Source organism: Danio aesculapii, chromosome 25 (genome assembly GCF_903798145.1).
Source record: "Danio aesculapii chromosome 25, fDanAes4.1, whole genome shotgun sequence".
NCBI lineage: Eukaryota > Metazoa > Chordata > Actinopteri > Cypriniformes > Danionidae > Danio > Danio aesculapii.
Genome location: NC_079459.1, coordinates 14,128,171 through 14,146,021, shown reverse-complemented (window position 1 = coordinate 14,146,021; position 17,851 = coordinate 14,128,171). Strand labels below are relative to the sequence as shown.

At 37.9% G+C, this 17,851-nt stretch overlaps 1 protein-coding gene across 1 annotated transcript in view; it reads right to left on the bottom strand.

Moving 5' to 3' along the window:
* si:ch211-106e7.2 (uncharacterized) overlaps positions 1-6,945 on the bottom strand; it is a 35,363-nt gene extending 28,418 nt beyond the window's left edge. The window contains exon 1 of the mRNA XM_056451880.1: positions 6,858-6,945. The gene's annotated coding sequence lies outside the window, so the exon portion shown is untranslated. The remainder of the gene's footprint in view (positions 1-6,857) is intronic.
* Between the last annotated feature and the right edge of the window lie 10,906 nt (positions 6,946-17,851).

Sequence of the window (17,851 nt, the reverse complement as noted above, 5' to 3'; positions counted from 1 at the left end):
CACGTGACCACACACTCTCTGCCCAGAGCTGCAGCCACTAGTTCAGCGGGTGAGCATAAACCCCAGTTGAGTGTATAGTGCATGTCAGACAGTTCATCTGCTGGATGATCTCATCTCACTATAGTTGTTAAACGTGATATTGAATTCATCTTGTTGTCTCTATCTAACAATTCTTATGTCTTTTGAATCACTTGTTCTCAGTTAACTGTTTTGGCTGAGTGCAAAGATAAGCTAATATATTAATTTATGTAACCACATACACTGATTCTGCACATTGACTGATTGCTAACCTTTATCGTTTAAATTTAATGTACGTTATACTGTTATAATGGCCATTATTGGTTATTAAAACTGATATTCTGCAAAAGAGACAGGGTAAAGTTAATTCTTTTCAATAGAAATGAAAGGAGACAGTTATATTTAAGCCCTGTTTTGTTATAAATATGCAGTGTGAAGATGATGCTCATAAAAATATGCAGCTACACGAGGCTGTTTGGTGTCTGTTAATCATAATATCAAAATGAAACAAATTTGACTTATATTATGTTTTCATTGTTTAGATAGTGAAACAGCAAGCAGGATGAGGTGAAAGAGGTTAAAATGTAACACTGTTTCCTTTGAAGATTTACCCATGCATTAGCAGGCAGTTTTTGTTATGTTTATTATTGAATATAGGCTGAGTGAATAGTGTATTGAATAAGCTAAATTGGCTGTAGTGTATGAATGTGTGTTAATGAGTGTGTATGGGTGATTTCCAATATTGGGTTGTGGCTGGAAAGGCATCTGCTGCATAAAACATGCTGGAATAGTTGGCAGTTCATTCCACGATTGCTGATCGAAGACAGTCTCCCTTTGCACATTCACTTTGATATAATTGCTCAAGTTTACTTTTATATTGTGTATTGTTTTATTTATATTTATTTGTATTTAAATGTTTGAAGTACTTTTAGTTCATTAAAAAGTTATTAAAGTTACTAAGTTGATGAAACTGAAGTTTTTTTGTGTTTTTTTACCTGTTTCTCTAGCAAAATTACAATATCGTGATAATACCGTATACCGTGATAAAAGCTCTATCAATTAATCGCAGCATGAAAATGTGATACCGGCACATGCCTAGTGTACACAACAGTCTCTAGACCTGCTGTATCACAGACACCAATATTTTAACAACTCATAAAAAAAAAATAAAAAAAAATAAAAATTATATATATATATATATATATATATATATATATATATATATATATATATATATATATATATATATATATATATATATATATATATATATATATATATATATTTATTTTTTTTTTTAAATAAAAAAAATTTATCATTTTCTGAGCATTGGAGATATATATATATATATAGCAATTGAGATTTTTGAAAAAATTACATCGCCTTGTAGACGTTTATTATTACGATTTGTTGAGTCTCCCCATACAGTTTGATAGAGCACTTGGACCCCGCTTCGTGTGACGTTACACTTAAACAGATGAGCTGACATGCGTGCAATCTACTGATGGATTGACTGATCTTGTGTACTCACACAAATGCTCACAAAAATATTTTAAGGTTGCATATAGGGCTGTGCAATTTGGGGAAGATATCTAATTGTGATTTTTTTTTGACAGCTATTGCGATTTCATTTTGTAGTCAAGCTTCAGCTCAATAATCGTGGCAACAATTCTGCGACAGCTTTTACAGATGACCTTTTTTCGTTCTGCGTCTGTGATTTTGATACCAAAATATTGTCATATTACAACGCTGTTTTTCTTTGATATTGATGTCCATTAATGCTTCTGAAGCAGCAGATGTCATTATCCCACTTGTTTACATTTTCCTGTTTGTTTTCTTTTTTTTTATTAGGGGTGTTCCACATAGTTCAATTGTGCAATTCTGATTGGGCAGAACAAAAGTGTGCCAACTTAATTGGCTAGTAAAAGCTGATTTATGCTGATATAAACCTGCCTTGCGCATAGCCATACATTTATACTTCTGCGTTCTGTTTGTGTTGCTCTGCAATAACACTTACAAAACATTAGCTGGCAGTAGGTTATGTTCCTCTGTGTTGAGTTTAATTTTTTCTGAACACTACCTCAAATGTACAAGTAGCTAAAACTTGCTAATTTAGAGGCAGAAACCAGCGGACGTTCAACAACATTATTCATAAGGTAAACACAAAACAACAGTTTCCATCTAGAGCAGGGATCACCAAACTTGCTCCTGGAGGTCCGGTGTCATGCAGATTTTAGCTTCAACCCTAATCAAACACACTTGAACAAGTTAATCAAGGTCTTACTAGGTACACTTGAAACACCCAGGCAGGTGTGTTGAGGCAAGTTGGAGCTAAACCCTGCAGGGCACTGGACCTCCAGGAACGAGATTAGTGACCCCTGATCTTGAGCTTCACGAGACTCCACACTTGTAAACACTCACTCCAACAAGTTTGCACGGTTCGGTCGCACTTATCAGTGCTACCAAGTCGACCAATCACAGAGCTTGCGTTGCGCGTTGTTGCGATGTGTAGTTTGATTTTTTTAAAGAGGTGCATGTCAACATCAGCGAGGGCTAGGCAACAGTGCAATGGCTGCACTGCAGCATACGTGTGCACTTCACACAGAAGTATAAATCAGACTTAAGACTGTAACACACAGACAGCAGTCACACATTTGCTCTGGTGTGGAGGAAATTAAATAATACATATATATTTCTTATCACTGCCTCTTGCGATTAACTAAATCTCAACATTTCAAATTGTGATTCCATTTCAAATAATCACATAGCCCTTGTTGCATAGATTAAAGTTATCACCTTTTTTGGCATAGGGTAAGGCACTCTTTCTATTATGTTCCCTCACCCACATGTCAGAGGTTAGGGTGTGCCATTATGTGATCAGACAAGAACTAAGACTAATCTAAATAAATAAATTGTTTTTTTTTTTTTTTTTTTTTTTTTAAGTACACCTTGTTTCAAAAGTACCACTATTGCAATATAGAAAGTAGCCTAATGAAAAGACTGTGACTTTTTTTTTTTATCTATTTATAAGATTTCAGGAAAGATGTGCTCTATAGCTCTGTGAACATTCTCTGCATTGCAATCATGTTTACACAAAGGTAAGCATGTAATATGATAAATTTATATATAATTATTCCAGCCGTGACGCGACAAAAATAAAAAACGTTTCTAAAACAGAAACTTTGTGTGAAATCTTATTAACATGAAAAAAAATAATAATAAAAATCACATGCTGCAGTGTTGCATCATGTGTTAAGACAATCTAATCTAGCAATGGAGGAGCTACAATGTATAAGAAAAAAAGATGATTGATAAGCTTTCCTTTTATTTTCTATATTGTTCAAAGCCCAGGATCACTCACTGCTGAAGTAGCAAGGCGGCAGGAAGTACCGAGTGACAGACACAGTGATGATTTTCTTCTGTTGTAGGTTTATAGGGGCTTGATGCAAAAAAGGAAGGAAATTTAGATTTTGAGACGTCTCTGTTTTGCTCCATTCATACTGACATGGAGCACCGGTGTTTCCAAATGAAAGAGGCCTCCGCAGCAAGTTTCCAACTACATCTGAAATCACCTACTAAAACGTGTTGGACTACCACTGAAGTTTACAAATGTAAATAACGTCAAAATGGTTTATCCATTAACACATGAATTTAACAATGCTTCACAGGAGATTAACAAAAATTTATTTAAATCCAGCTGTTAACAGAACAGAGATTAAGGAATTTCTGTCCTTATCTGTTCACGCCTCACAGGCCCCTCCCCCCTCAAAACCTTCTGATGTCCACTGCACTTCAAACAAAAGAAACCAACACCATTGCTAGTGTTGGCTCAATGATAATTAGGAACATGATGTGCCCTGAACATTTCCATCTAAAATGTAAGGTTTCAGAATTGTAAGCCTTACATCAGGGATTCTTAAATCCAGCTCACAAGATTTATTCTCCTGCAGAGTTTAGCTCTAAAACCAGGTTTATACTTCTGTGTCGAGTGATCAGCTTGACCCCCGGCACATGTCTTGCGCGTTGCCATGCATTTATACTTCTGCGCGCTGTTTGTGTTGCTCTGCAATAACTTACGAAACGCTAGTAGGCAGTGAGGTTATGTTCCTCTGTGTCGAGTTTCTTCGCGGGTGTTTTGTTTTTTCTGAACGATTTTTTTATGTACAAGTGGCTTAAACTGACTCAGTTTAAGGCAGAAACCGGCAGACGTGCAACAACTTTAAATCACAAGGTAATTACAATTTGATTTAAAGCAAAACAGTGAAGGCTGTACGACCACGCAAAGGCTGCGTCGGAGCATACGTGTGCGCTTGACGCAGAAGTATAAATCAGCCTTAACCCCAAACAAACACATCTGAGCATGCTAATCATTAGCTAGGTTTCCACCCACCTATTTTTATCCGTATTTTGGACATGCACATTAAAAATCAGTTGATGGAAACATCAAGATGCGCATTTTTAAAATTTAGGCACATCAAGTAGGATAAACTTTTTATTTGATAAGATGTGCATAAACTACGATGGGAACGCTTTTACTGAAAAATATTCCAGTATGCAAATAAAAAAAACGTTATAAGAGATCACGTGATGATAAAAATGTGTGTGAATGGACAAACCAGCAGACTGAGCACATTGACCAAAACAACATTTCAGATGTATTACATTCTAAAACACCTTAGCCATTTCAGTATTTGTGTTATTATATTGTTAATTATCTTCAGGACCGCCAAGAGCATCCGTGCTCCCCGTCTCACGACTTCAAACGCCACAACCGTTCATTGCACATCGGCATCGTCCTCTGAGATACTAGTAGTCTATTAAATGAAGACAAAAAAAAATTCACGCAGCTTCTCCTACTGCAGTAAATTCTGTTTTTACTTTTGATATTTGGTGCCAGTTAATCAGGAAGCGATGATTTTGTTCACTTTGACTGGATGAAAACGCTTCTTTATTCGCACGCCTTTTGTGCGATATTTGTTTTGAGCATACATTTAATTCAAGTTTTTGGACGGAAACATGGCTACTGTCTTCAAGATCATTTGAGATAAAAAAAAAAATTCAATTTATATATATTTTTTAAATAAGTCGCAGTTGAAAAATTGTTTAGGGTTAGAGCCATACTCTGCAGAGCATTGGCCCCACAGTGCAAGATCAGAGGATCCCTGCTTTAAATAATGCCACGAAAGTTTTTCCATAAAAAACATTTTCCACTATTTTTTTTTCCATATAGCAAATGCTCTCACATGATTTATAGGATAAACGTGTACACAAATTTTGTGATTTTAATATTATCCTGCTTTGTCCATATAGTCATGCATACATTTGTTTGTAGAGTAAGTAGTTTGGCCGTTTATCATTCCAAGTCAATTCTCCCATAGGTAACTGAAACGGAAGTTCTAAAACAATCAAAAAACGAGCGTATTTCAAGTCAATTAAGGAACATAAATAAAATGTTGAAATAACAAAATTCTGAAACTTAAAAAAATGGCATTAACACAGCCAAAATAAGCTAACGCTTTATCAGTAAATGAATAAAGTGTAGTAAAACCATTGTGGTAACAGGTATCTTTTGCAACACTAACTATAATAGGCCTTTTTCACACTTCCTGGTTCCGGCAAGCGAAACGACGTATCACAACATTCGGTTCCAAAGCAACGGAGTAAGACAGAATGGCAGAGTCGTCTCGTCGCTGTTATTGCAGCATGCCCGGCTGCTCCAGCTTAAAAAAAAATTGACATCCTTACCTCAATTTCCACGAAAAGACAAAGGACAGAGGAAATCATGGGTGAAATTTAGACGGAATGAATGTCCTTTGTTTCAAGTTATATGCCAGAGTCCGCTCATGTGCAGTGATATTCAACAATCGCATATATTTTGACTTATTTAAAGTAGGTTATAGCATATAATAATTGTGTGTAAAGAAGTTTATAAAAAAATGTATCCAATATATAACGGGTTTTATATATATATATATATATATATATATATATATATATATATATATATATATATATATATATATATATATAATGCGCGGTTAACCGACATACCGCATGATTTCTTGCTTCATCACTGCGGTAACAGAAAATCCGTTACCGTCACAGCCCTACGGGATAGCACAGCTTACGGACAACTACTAACATAAAACTAATCCTGCTGGATGTTTAGTAGTTATTTTTGCTAATGAATGGCTTGAGTTAGCAGATCTTATGCTGTAGGCTGCGCACCTTACTGTAACCTAACGTTGCAAAAGTTGTAACGTTGAAAGACACCTTTTCTGCACAAATTCCTTTTAAATGCTGATTTATTTAGGCTACGTCATTTTACACATTAACCAAGCGAACAACGTGTTCTTGTCCAAATTACGGCAAAGTTGACAAGGAAAATGTCATCCAATGTCCCGAGGCTGTCATGATTCTGCGACTGCTAGCGAAACCGGAAAAAGCGAAACATTGCTTCGGAGGGCGCTTCCTGTATTCAATTCCGCGGTGAAAAGGGTCTATACAACCATGGTACTTAACATAAACAATGTTGCGAACCCATCACACGCAATGCGTTTTTTTCCACTTACCATATGAACAAAATAAAGCTGAAGATCAAAACGAAACCATAGACGTACAGGAAACTGTAGCTTTTACAGCAATGTGTGTAATTTCTAGTCGAAAACGTTTTAAAATGTTGTAAATGACCAGGCTTGCCTGATTCTCCGACGGATCGACGAAAAAAATAAACATTCCGTAAAATTTTCGAACAAGCAGCAAAAACATCAACATGAGGTTGTAGTCAACAACACCACATTAAGTACACAAACATTAAACTAAAGAAACGGCTTACTTACTGTACATTCGTGAATGCAATACTCCTCTGTTTACTAGGAATGTATTAGAATCTGCAGCTCTGCACTATCTAGCTAACTACTAATAACGTTCAACAAGCTCCACATGAGTTTTTATCACCGTGGGGCGGAACCATAGCCCATGTTGCCAAGTCCGCTTGAAAATCTCAAGTAGGTTCTAACGTTACAATTTTGTTTTTATTACAATGTTTTTAATGTTTTATTTTAAATATGTTTCTTAAAAAACGTTTGTCATTTCTTCCATATTACTGTTATGCCGTGTTGTGTAGTTTCTCCAGTACAACAGTGATCGATATTTCGCTAAATTTGAGAGGATCTGGCAACATAATAGAGGGAAAGGAGAATAACAGTTGTGTTAAACGTGACTGAAGCCCTGAAATATAACTTTATGTATATAAATCTAAAAATGTTTATATTTATAACCAAAAAGCAATGTAATATTTGGTTAAGTAATATTTTTGTAGATTTTATTATATTCTTTATGTAGAATTCTTATTTCTTATTATTCTTTTTAATATGATTATTTAAAGTATATATAATTAGTTTAACCCATTTTTCCCATTAGATATAATATTTAAATATTTATTTATTACTTTTACTATTTTTAAAATAAATGCATTATTTCACATTAAAATATAGTTTTAATAGTGCCGTCATCTACTCTGTGAGTCTATCAAGAATCAACTAATAATATGAATTTATGCTTAATATTAATTCACTATTTTCTAATAAAATGTGTACGACCTTTTGTTTATTTAGCTGAACACATTCATATTGCTTCTAATAAGAATCACTGCAGTGATGAGAAACTGTAATCATGCCATAAAATAGGATTTATTATAATTTAATTGAGAGAGACATAAAATAGTATCTATAAAGAAATATTCAATGATAATCACATGTCTTAGAAAGTCCCTCAAGCTCCTCTCAATCTCTTGAAAGACTTTTAATGGACTTTTTTACCAAAGAAAGGTAAAAATATTCATTCATTAATTTTCTTTTCGGCTTAGTCGCTTTATTAATCAGGGGGGCTGCCACAGCGGAATGAACCGCCAATTTCATTCATTCTTTTTCTTTTCAGCTTAGTCCTTTTATTAATCTGGGGTCACCACAGCGGAATGAACCGGCAACTTATCCAGCATATTTTTTTGCAGCAGATTCCCTTCCAGTTGCAACCCAACACCGGGAAACACTCACACACTCTTGCATTTACACACACATACACTATGGCCAACTTAGTTTATTAAATTCACCTATATCACATGTTTTTGGACTGTGGGGGAACCCAAACATGGGGAGAACATGCAAAATCCACACAGAAATGTCAACTGACCCAGCTGGGGCTCGAACCAGCGACCTTCTTGCTGCGTGCTATCCACTGCGCCACCGTGACACCCTATATATTCATTTATTCATTTTCTTTTCGGCTTAGTCCCTTTATTAATCCAGGGTCGCCACAGCGGAATGAACCGCCAACTTATCCATCACGTTTTTACGCAGCGGATGCCCTTCCAGCCGCAACCCATCTCTGGGAAACAACCATACACACTAATTTAAACTCATACACTACGGACAATTTAGCCTACCCAATTCACCTGTACCGCATGTCTTTGGACTGTGGGGGAAACCGGAGCACCTGGAGGAAACCCACGCAAACGCAGGGAGAACATGCAAACTCCACACAGAAATGCCAACTGACCTTCTCCACACAGAAACGCCAACGAATATATAAATAATTTATTAGTTTTAATAATAAAAAATAAACATGTAAAGGTGTGAACTGTCCCATCAGACAGTTTGGCTAGGAAGGGGTGTGAAGCTCTGTGAAATTGTTTGTGAGGTGTAATGTTACTCAGACTCGGTCGTCTGCTTTCAGCAGGATGAAAGACACCTCTCACCAGGGAGCCTGAAACTCTCACTGTTATAAATTGCAATAAATATTCCCTGGTTCCTTTCAGTGACTCGATCACAACTGGTCAGTCCAAGGTATTAACATGCATTTTCAATGATGCAATCACAAGTTCATTTCTATTGACGTTGAGTGTTGGGTAAAAAAAAAACAGTAATATTTTACAATTTTAAGCCTATCTACTCTTTTTAAAAAAGCAAACTTAACACACACTTTCACAATACTTTCTTTAAAAAGTAGCTAAGCAACACATTTAGTTACTTTTGAAGTGAGTTAAGATTATAATATATTTCCCAACACTGCGTTGTAGAAGTGTACACTGTAAAACATATGCGTAAATTAGCAGTTTCCCATATTTTGTGAATGTTTTTGTTTTTTATTTTTCCAAATTTTTTATGCTTTTTGAATTGCATCATGGGATATTTATCTTTCTTCAAACAACTTTTAACCTTAAAAGTTTTTTTAAAAAGTGACTTGTTAACATTTGCATAGTTTAAAGTGATATTTGGTCTTGGTCTTCTCTATTTTATATATTATACTATTCATTATACTATTTCAATCATTCCTTCATTTTCCTTCAGCGCAGTCCCTTTATCCATCTGGGGTCACCACAGCGGAATGAACTGCCAACTTATCCACCATATGTTTTACACAGTGGGTGCCCTTACAGCTGCAACTCAGTTCTGGGAAACATCCATACTGTGCTGGACTGTCTTTATCTAAAATCCTAATTAAATAAAGAAATCAGAATCCTCTCTTGGTTATATTTCTTAGCTAGAGTTTAGTTAAAGGACCATCTTTTGTAATGTTGTTCAAGGAATAAATCAGATTCATACTTTACCACACAAGGTAACTTGATGGGTCCTGCGAATGAAGCCAATGTCCACTCCCGTGAAGAAAATTAATAAAATATACGTTTATTAATAAAATAAAATCTAGTGAAAAAGTAGAATAAACAAAATACAAATAACAGAAAACAAAATCCTTTACTTTATCCTCCATTGAGGATAAAGGGTCTACGACATTCAGTATAGAGAAGTCAGAAGCGCAAAGCTGATCTGTATGTTTCAGCTTTTTATACCCCTCAGCTAGATATAGATCTACGTCTAGGAATGTGCTCATACACATAGTAGGTAGATCATACCCCTCATGCATAACTAGGGATTTTCACATAGTACTTTGCTGATACACATAGTAGTTTAAAACAGGTTATGGGTCATTAAGGACCAGCTGTAGTATATGGTAAAATCATACGTTCAAAACTCCTGCTTGTCGGTTAAACAAAGAGTTCATGTCTTAGGCGAACAAATTTATAACCGTTCCGAGTATATTAAAAAACATGAATCAACATTTAGGCAGTTTTATAGTCATGCATGCATAGTGTGCCTACATTATCATGCCTACATGCCTACAGAGTCATGTGTGTAAGCCATGGTGTAAGCTAAGCAGTGAGGTCAGCCAAAGTTCCCCCAGCTGGTCCAGCCAGTCCACTTGGTCTGTGTGCCCTCTGCCGGAGGCGCCTTTCTTGACTGCACCAGTAAGAGTGATGCTCTTAAAGGTTCAAGACACTTGTAGTACTTTTTTTGAGATTTTAACTGATTTGTGTGTGTTGAGCATGATTTAGGACAACGTTAGCAGCTGTTTTTGGTTTAATTGTAAGGGAAAACTGGATCATTTTCAGCTTTTGTCAGCTAATTTAATCTTTGGGGTTTAAAATAATTATTGGGGCGGGACCAAAATTGGTGACGTAGAGCAAAACTGCAAGTGGATTGATGAGGCGTCGGTTTCTCATTATTATTCATAGCGGAGTTTTCATATCCTATGAGAAGACCCTGCTTCTTAATTGTTCATGAGCGCACAAAACAGACATGCCAAGCTGTGAGACTCAATAGGTGCGGTCGACATGAAGCACTGCTGCAGCCGGTGATCAACGAGATTAGCTAAGCGCAGGCGGGGGCGCAGTTGAAAACAAAGCCGTCAGGCCAGACACTTTGGGGGCTCAAAATTGCGGCAGTCATGATGACCGATCACTAGGGCCAGACAGAATCTGTATATATATTTTTTCTTTTTTGCTATTTCTGCGCAGAATTTTGTAGATAATCTGAGGATTTATGTGGAATGATTTTGGGAGTATTGTAACTAAAAACTTAATACATGAAATAAAAACAATACGTTTTTAACTATTAATGTTTAGAATGCAAATCCTATTACATCCACTTATACATTGGTAAACAAAGCAAGTCTCTCATGTAATACATCTCCTAAAAGACAGAAAATTTTACTTTACAAATCGTATTGTGAATAAATCACATGAACATTTCATATTAGTCAATAATATTTACTGAAAACTGAATAAATGTAAATTTACACACATTTACACAAGTAAATACATAGACTCAATTATGGGCTAAAAATCTGCGGATTTCTGCATGCGCAGATTCCGTGTGGGCCCACCGCACCACGTGTGTGTCGGAATGGCTGATGGTGGCCATAGCAAAGGCAAAGAGCAGAGGATCGCCAGTTCAGAAACGCACTTAAAATCGGTACAGGAAGAAGCAAGCGTCACGTTTTTAACATGGTTTTGGATGCAATATGTGAATCGCCCCATACAGTTTTAACCTGAGACATACAGTACAAGCACTGATCTATAATAGATGCATGATTACAAGCCACGTGGGGTGATTACAACTTATAACACACAATTAAACACATTTTGCAAATTACACAAAACGAGGCAACAAATTTAATTACACTTACATGTTATGATCCAGAGGAAGAAGAAACTGGTCCATATTCAATTCAGTTCAATTCATCTTTATTTATATAGCGCTTTTACAATGTAGATTGTGTCAAAGCAGCTTCAAATAGAAGATTATAGTGAAACTGTAGTTCAGTTTTTAGAGTTTAAGTTCAGTCCAGTTTAGATTAGTTCAGTTCAGTGTGGTTTAATATTCACTGCTGAGAGTCCAAACACTGAAGAGTAATCCATCGATGTACAGGTCTACAAGTCTTTAACTATGCAAGCCAGTAGCAACAGCGGCAAGGAAAAAACTTGAAGGAAAATGACAGTTCCATATGAACTGTAAAAGTTACTGACAAAGTCCCTGTCAAAATCTGACAAAGTCTATCCTGCTCCTTCAATAGCAAACGGCTGACGAATTCCGTGCTGCAGCATAGGTTATTGTATCAAAAATAAAAAAAATTACAGGAACAAACACAGCACTAGGTTGGCTATAATACTGTGGTATTGTTGTGAAAATGAACTTTTACCTTTTATTCCCCGCAGCTGAATATCCATCTGTCAGTGATCGTCATCTTCACATCATGATTAGTCCTGTGATCCCCTGCGTCTCCACTAGTGTGTGAAGGGAAAGCATGTGCACATTTGAACGGAATTGGAAGTACATATTGGGTGATGTACTGTACCGTATCGACATCGATGCGATCAAACAAGATCCGAACCCAACTCAATTCATTTATTTGACTCTGGGTCAAATATTTGATGTGCACCTTTGTTATGTCCCTTTATGTATTAATTCTTCTCTTTTTATTTTTAGTAGTGTTCTGTGTATTTGTTCTCTCTGCAGGAAGCAGCTACTTGCTCCTTTGTTTGGTCCTGCCCCTGCTCCAATTGATGCCACACCCTGCCTAATCAGCTGACTCCTGGCTGCCTTTAAATTCTTCCTTTGTCACTTCCTGTTTAGCTGTTTGAGCTCACTTGTGGTTGGTAGTGGTTTGTTCAAGGTCATAGAAAGAAATTGTGTGTTTGTTAGGTAGATTTGTTGAATTATAGTTTGTGTATGTGTCTGAGGAAAATCTGTGACAGTATTTAGTGCATTAGTTCTTGCTTTGTAGTCATTGAACATCTGACCTCTGCGTGTTAATTGACTACTTTGCTGTTTTGCCCTTTTTTAATTTGTTCGCTGATTGTAAGTATTTAAGTAGGGAGCTTGACGCCATTTTATTTTGTACCTTCTTTTTTAAATTGTTTTTGTGGACAAGGGAGTTGGGTAAAAATGTGTATTTTCTTTTCTTTCCTTTTGCTGAAAATAGGGAATTTACAGGGGATTTGAATATAGATTGGTATGGTGCGTCCAGACTGGGAGTGTAATATTGCTCTTGGCTGGATCTTCAGGTAGTTGGTACCCATCATCATCAAGCTAATGTGGTTCTGGCTCTTTCACTGATAGGAGATATCTGCGTTTTCTCCTATATTTTCCTTTCCTCCTGACTGAACTATGTAAGATCTTGGTTCAAGATTTCCCTCACAACTGCTTTGCTATCACATCTATGAGGGGTTTGCATTCTCACTGTTTGTCCTTTTGAGAGCATGTTTAGTTGTTTAGATGATTTGTCATAACTGCGTTTCTGACTTATCCTTTTTTTTGTTGTGCATGAATGTCATTGGATGCAAGGGGAGAGGGTTTCAATAAAGAACTGTGAAGTGGTAGGGTGGAACGGGTTAGTCTGCACATTAGTCTCTGAGCTGGGGAGTCTAGTTTTGAATCTCTTGGAATATTTCTCAGATTCAACAGGTTGAGATGGATGTCCGTACCATCTCTTTTTGATTTTTCCATGAGCTTTTTGGCATTACAAACAGTGCATTCTGCTAGGCCATTAGATTGAGGATAGTTTGGACTACTGGTTTTATGAGTAAAGTCCCAGGCCAAAGCAAATCATTGAATTCACTGCTCACAAACTCTCGACCATTATCTGTGAAGAGGGTTTGAGGTGACCCATGGACTGAGAAATGTCTCTTCAGCTTTTGTAATGACGAATGTTGAGGTCATGTCTCGTAACTGATTGATCTTGTACCAGCCTGAATAAGAGTCGACAAGAACCAGGTATGGATGATTGTTCCATTCAAATATATCGGCTGCTATGGTTGACCATGGCAGGCTTGGAACGGTATGCAGTTTCATAGGTTCTTTTTGCTGGTGGGGTCTGGTACTATTGCACATGGCACAGGATGTGGTGTAAGCATCAATGTCTTTTGTCATAGTTGGCAAGAAAAAAATGCCAGGTACGCGTTGTTTGGTGGCTTCAGCTCCAGGGTGACCCCTATAGTCATCAGTGATCAGTTCGTGTCTGTATGGGTAAAGTGGCCACAGTGCTGGTGGAAGACTTAGTAGTTTGTTTGGCCATCCTTGTTTAATTGTGTTTGCAAGCAACTGTGGAGTCACTTGTTGTGTGGAGTTTAAGTTCATCCAGGCGTGATGATGAGATGTTGCAAACGTTCATTACCTCAAATGTGTGTTTGTCCTCTGGATGCTCATGTGCAGATGTTTCCAGGGCTCTTGACAGAGTGTCCGCTATGTACATGTGCTTTGCTTTTTTGTACACAAGGGAGATGTTGTACCGTTGGAGCTATAACAGCATTCTTTAGAGTCTGGCAGGAGTCCTGTGGATTTGGACGTTTGGTGATTGTCAATTGGTCAGTTTCAATAGTTACGGGTTTGCCATAGATGTAATCATTAAACTTGGTGCAAGCAAATACCACAGCGAGGAGTTCCTTATCAATTTGCGCATAGCGCTGTTCAGTATCTGTGAGAACCCGTGAAGCATAAGCTATGGGCTTGTTGTCTAGTGATGAGTCGCATGTTAAGGTAACAGGGTTGTCAACGTTGTAATATGACAAGACAGGAGGGCATGTGAGGCAGTTCTTTAAGGTGTTAAAACCAACTGCTAGTGCTGCTACAACCAACACCATGTTGTGTCTTTGTGTGTCAGCTGGTGGAGGGGTGCAGATTTGTCACTGAGGTTTGGAATAAACCTTCCATGTAATTAATCATGCCGAGAAATCGCATGAGAGCAGTGGCATTAGCGGGTACTGGCATTTCAGTGATGGCTTTGATTTTGAAAGGATCTGCATGTAAACCGTTGCTGCTGAAAATATGGCCTACGTAGCTCACCTCCGTCAGCCTGAATTTGCACTTTGTGGATTGACTCTAAGATTGACTTGTCTAGCTTCTCCAGGTTGTCATCGTGTTCCTGTATTGTGCGTTCGTCAACTAGTATATCATTAACAATCACAGTGCTAGGGTATCCAGTGAAAATTTGCTCCAATGAGCGCTGGAAAACCTCACTTGCTGAATTAATGCCTAATGGCATTCTGAGAAATCTATATCGGCCAAATGGGGTGCTGAATGTTGTTAGCAGTGATGATTTGTGATCTAAAGATATCTGCCAGACAGAACTCTTTGCATCAAGCACTGAAAAAACAACAGAATTTGACATCTGTGTTGCAACTTCTTCTACTGTTCTCATTGGGTGGTGGGGTTGTTGTATTGCCATATTCAGATCTCTTGGATCTATACCGTTTCGGATGCTATTGGAGTCTTTTTTGTGAGCCGCCACCATGGAAGACACCCAGTCAGTTGGTTCTGTAACTGGTGTGATGACATTAATCTGTCATTCGTTGAACTTATCCTGCATCGCGACTGGAATGCGTCTTGCAGGACGAACAGCTGGAAGTACACTAGGATCGAGCTTTATGGAGTATGTGAAAGTTTACCTACTTCATTCTCGAAAAGATCATCATTGGTCAGAATTGTGTCTGTGAATTCTGTGAATACACTTTCTTAGCTATTTGACTGGTGTGGTTCAACATTGTGGACTGTTTTTGTGAAATGTCGCTTTGTTTGGTTTGATTGTGTGGACCTGCAGCATTTTTTTAAATGGTTCCACTTTTTGCAACTATTGTACTGTTGGCCAAAGGCTGGACACTTATTTCTTTTGCCTGGGTCATCACCACCGCAATTGTTACAGTCCCTTATGGCTGTTGGGCCTTTGCTGCTTTCTGTGTGCTTCGGTTTATAATGTTTGTTCTTTCCAGTGAATGCCTAGTGCACCGCATGGACAGTGACAGATGTCCTTTGGAGTGTTGCTAGGTCTTTAGTGTGTTGTTCAGTCTGTTCATATATCTGACATGCTGATATGGCTTTAGTTAAAGTTAGTTCTGGATCATGCAGCAGTGATTTTCTCAGGATATCACTTTGTATGCCACAGAGAAGCATGTCACAAATAAGCTCATCCTGTAATGCTCCAAATTTGCTAGCCTAAGGTTATTTTAAATTAATAACTTACTAAAAGTTATCTTGTTAACACTTACATATGTTAATATTCCTATGATTGCTGAAACAGCTAATAGAAATGAGAGGAAATGTAAGAAGCGAGAGAAACATCTTTGATAGAGAGTTCAAAAAGGTCAAGGACGACGTACTGAAGTGGGTCAGTTTTCTGCTGGAGCTAAAGGAGGATATGGTTCAGATGACACTTCTAACCAATTATTACAACCGAAAGCTGGAAGAAGCATGAGAATGTTATCTTCAAAGGAAGATATTCTTTGCCAGCTAAGAGATATGGCTTTGGAGGACAACCCTGACAGACTGTCCAAATGTTGATTAACATTTTTTGAGATATACTACAAGCTATCTTGATAACCATTTACAGAAGCAGGGTTGGGCAGTATTTATTTCAAATACATATTTTAGATACAAAAAAGTATTTTGTAATTTGTATTTGATATGGTTTATGAAAAATGGGTTAATATTTTGTATCAAAATGTCTTGTATTTTGTATTTTTAAATACTGTAAAATATTTTGTAAGAAGTCTATATGAGGACATCTTAAAAATGTGGCCTCAGATTGATGCTTTCTCAGTTATTTGCCTAAGCTTAAGATCAGAACAGAAAATTGATTATGAAGGTGGTCAATGCTTGTAGTATAGATTGACGTTATGCATCTTTGCTTAAGAAATAATTAAGCAGCTACACCACTGCACAGTTAAAAAACGAGGCAAATAAATTACTATTATTAAGAATATGTATTATTGTCAGCCACTTTAACATCATAATAGTTGAACACTAACTGTACTTGGCTACTTGCAGACAAAAAAAAGTCACTGTTTAAATTAAAAAGTTTTTAAAAGTTAATTAAAAATGGCACTGTTCTTTAAAAGTAAAAACTTTGAAATTATGTCCATAAAAATTATGAACAGAATTGGTGACAAAGGGCAGCCCTGCCGGAGGCCAACATGCACTGGAAACAAGTCTGACTTATTGCCGACAATGCGAACCAAATTCCTACTCTGTCCATACAGGGACAAGACAGCCCTTAACAGAGCACCTCTGACCCCATACTCCCAGAGCATCCTCCACAGAATGCTACGAGGGACACGGTCGAATGCTTTTTCCAAGTCCACAAAACACATGTGGACTGGTTGGGCATACTCCCACGAACCCTAAAGCACCTAGGTGAGGGTATAGAGCTGGTCGAGTGTACCACGGCCTGGACAACAACCACATTGTTTCTTTTGGTACTAGGTTCAACCATCAGCCAGATCCTACTCTCCAGTACCCTGGCAGACTTTCCCAGGGAGGCTGAGGTGTGTGATCACCCTCCGGTCCCCCTTCTTAACAATGGGAACCACCACCCCAGTTGCACAGTCCAGTGGTACTGTCCCCGACCTCCATGCGATATTGTAGAAACGTGTCAGCCAAGACAGCCCTACAATATCCAGAGACCTAAGATACACAGGGTGAGTCTAATCCACCCCCACTGCTTTGCTACTGCGGAGCTTGCAAACTACCTCAGTGACCTCAGCTTGTGTGATGGTGAGTCCACCCCTGCATTCCCAGTCTCTGCTTCCTCAATGAAAGACATGCCAGTGGGGTTGAGGAGATCCTCAAAGTATTCCTTCCACCGTCCGAAAACATCCCCAGTCGAGGTCAACAGTTCCCCACTTCCGATGTAACAGTGTTCAGTGTGGAACTGCTTTCCCTCCTGAGCCACCAGACGGTTTGCCAGAACTCTCTTTGGGGTCAACCGTTTAGTCTTCCTCCATGCGTCAGCAATGGAGTCGGAAACATGAACCACTCGGTCTCAATGTTCTTAATGGATTTGGTCAAAGCTCTTTCGGTGAGTTAAAATCCCTCTGACTTTAGGTTCGGCCAATGTTCCCAGAAGACCCTCACAATACATTTGGGCCTGCCAGGTCTGTCTAGCTTTCCCCTCCTGCAGCAGATCCAACTCACGACCGGGTGGTGGATCAGTTGACAGCTCTGCC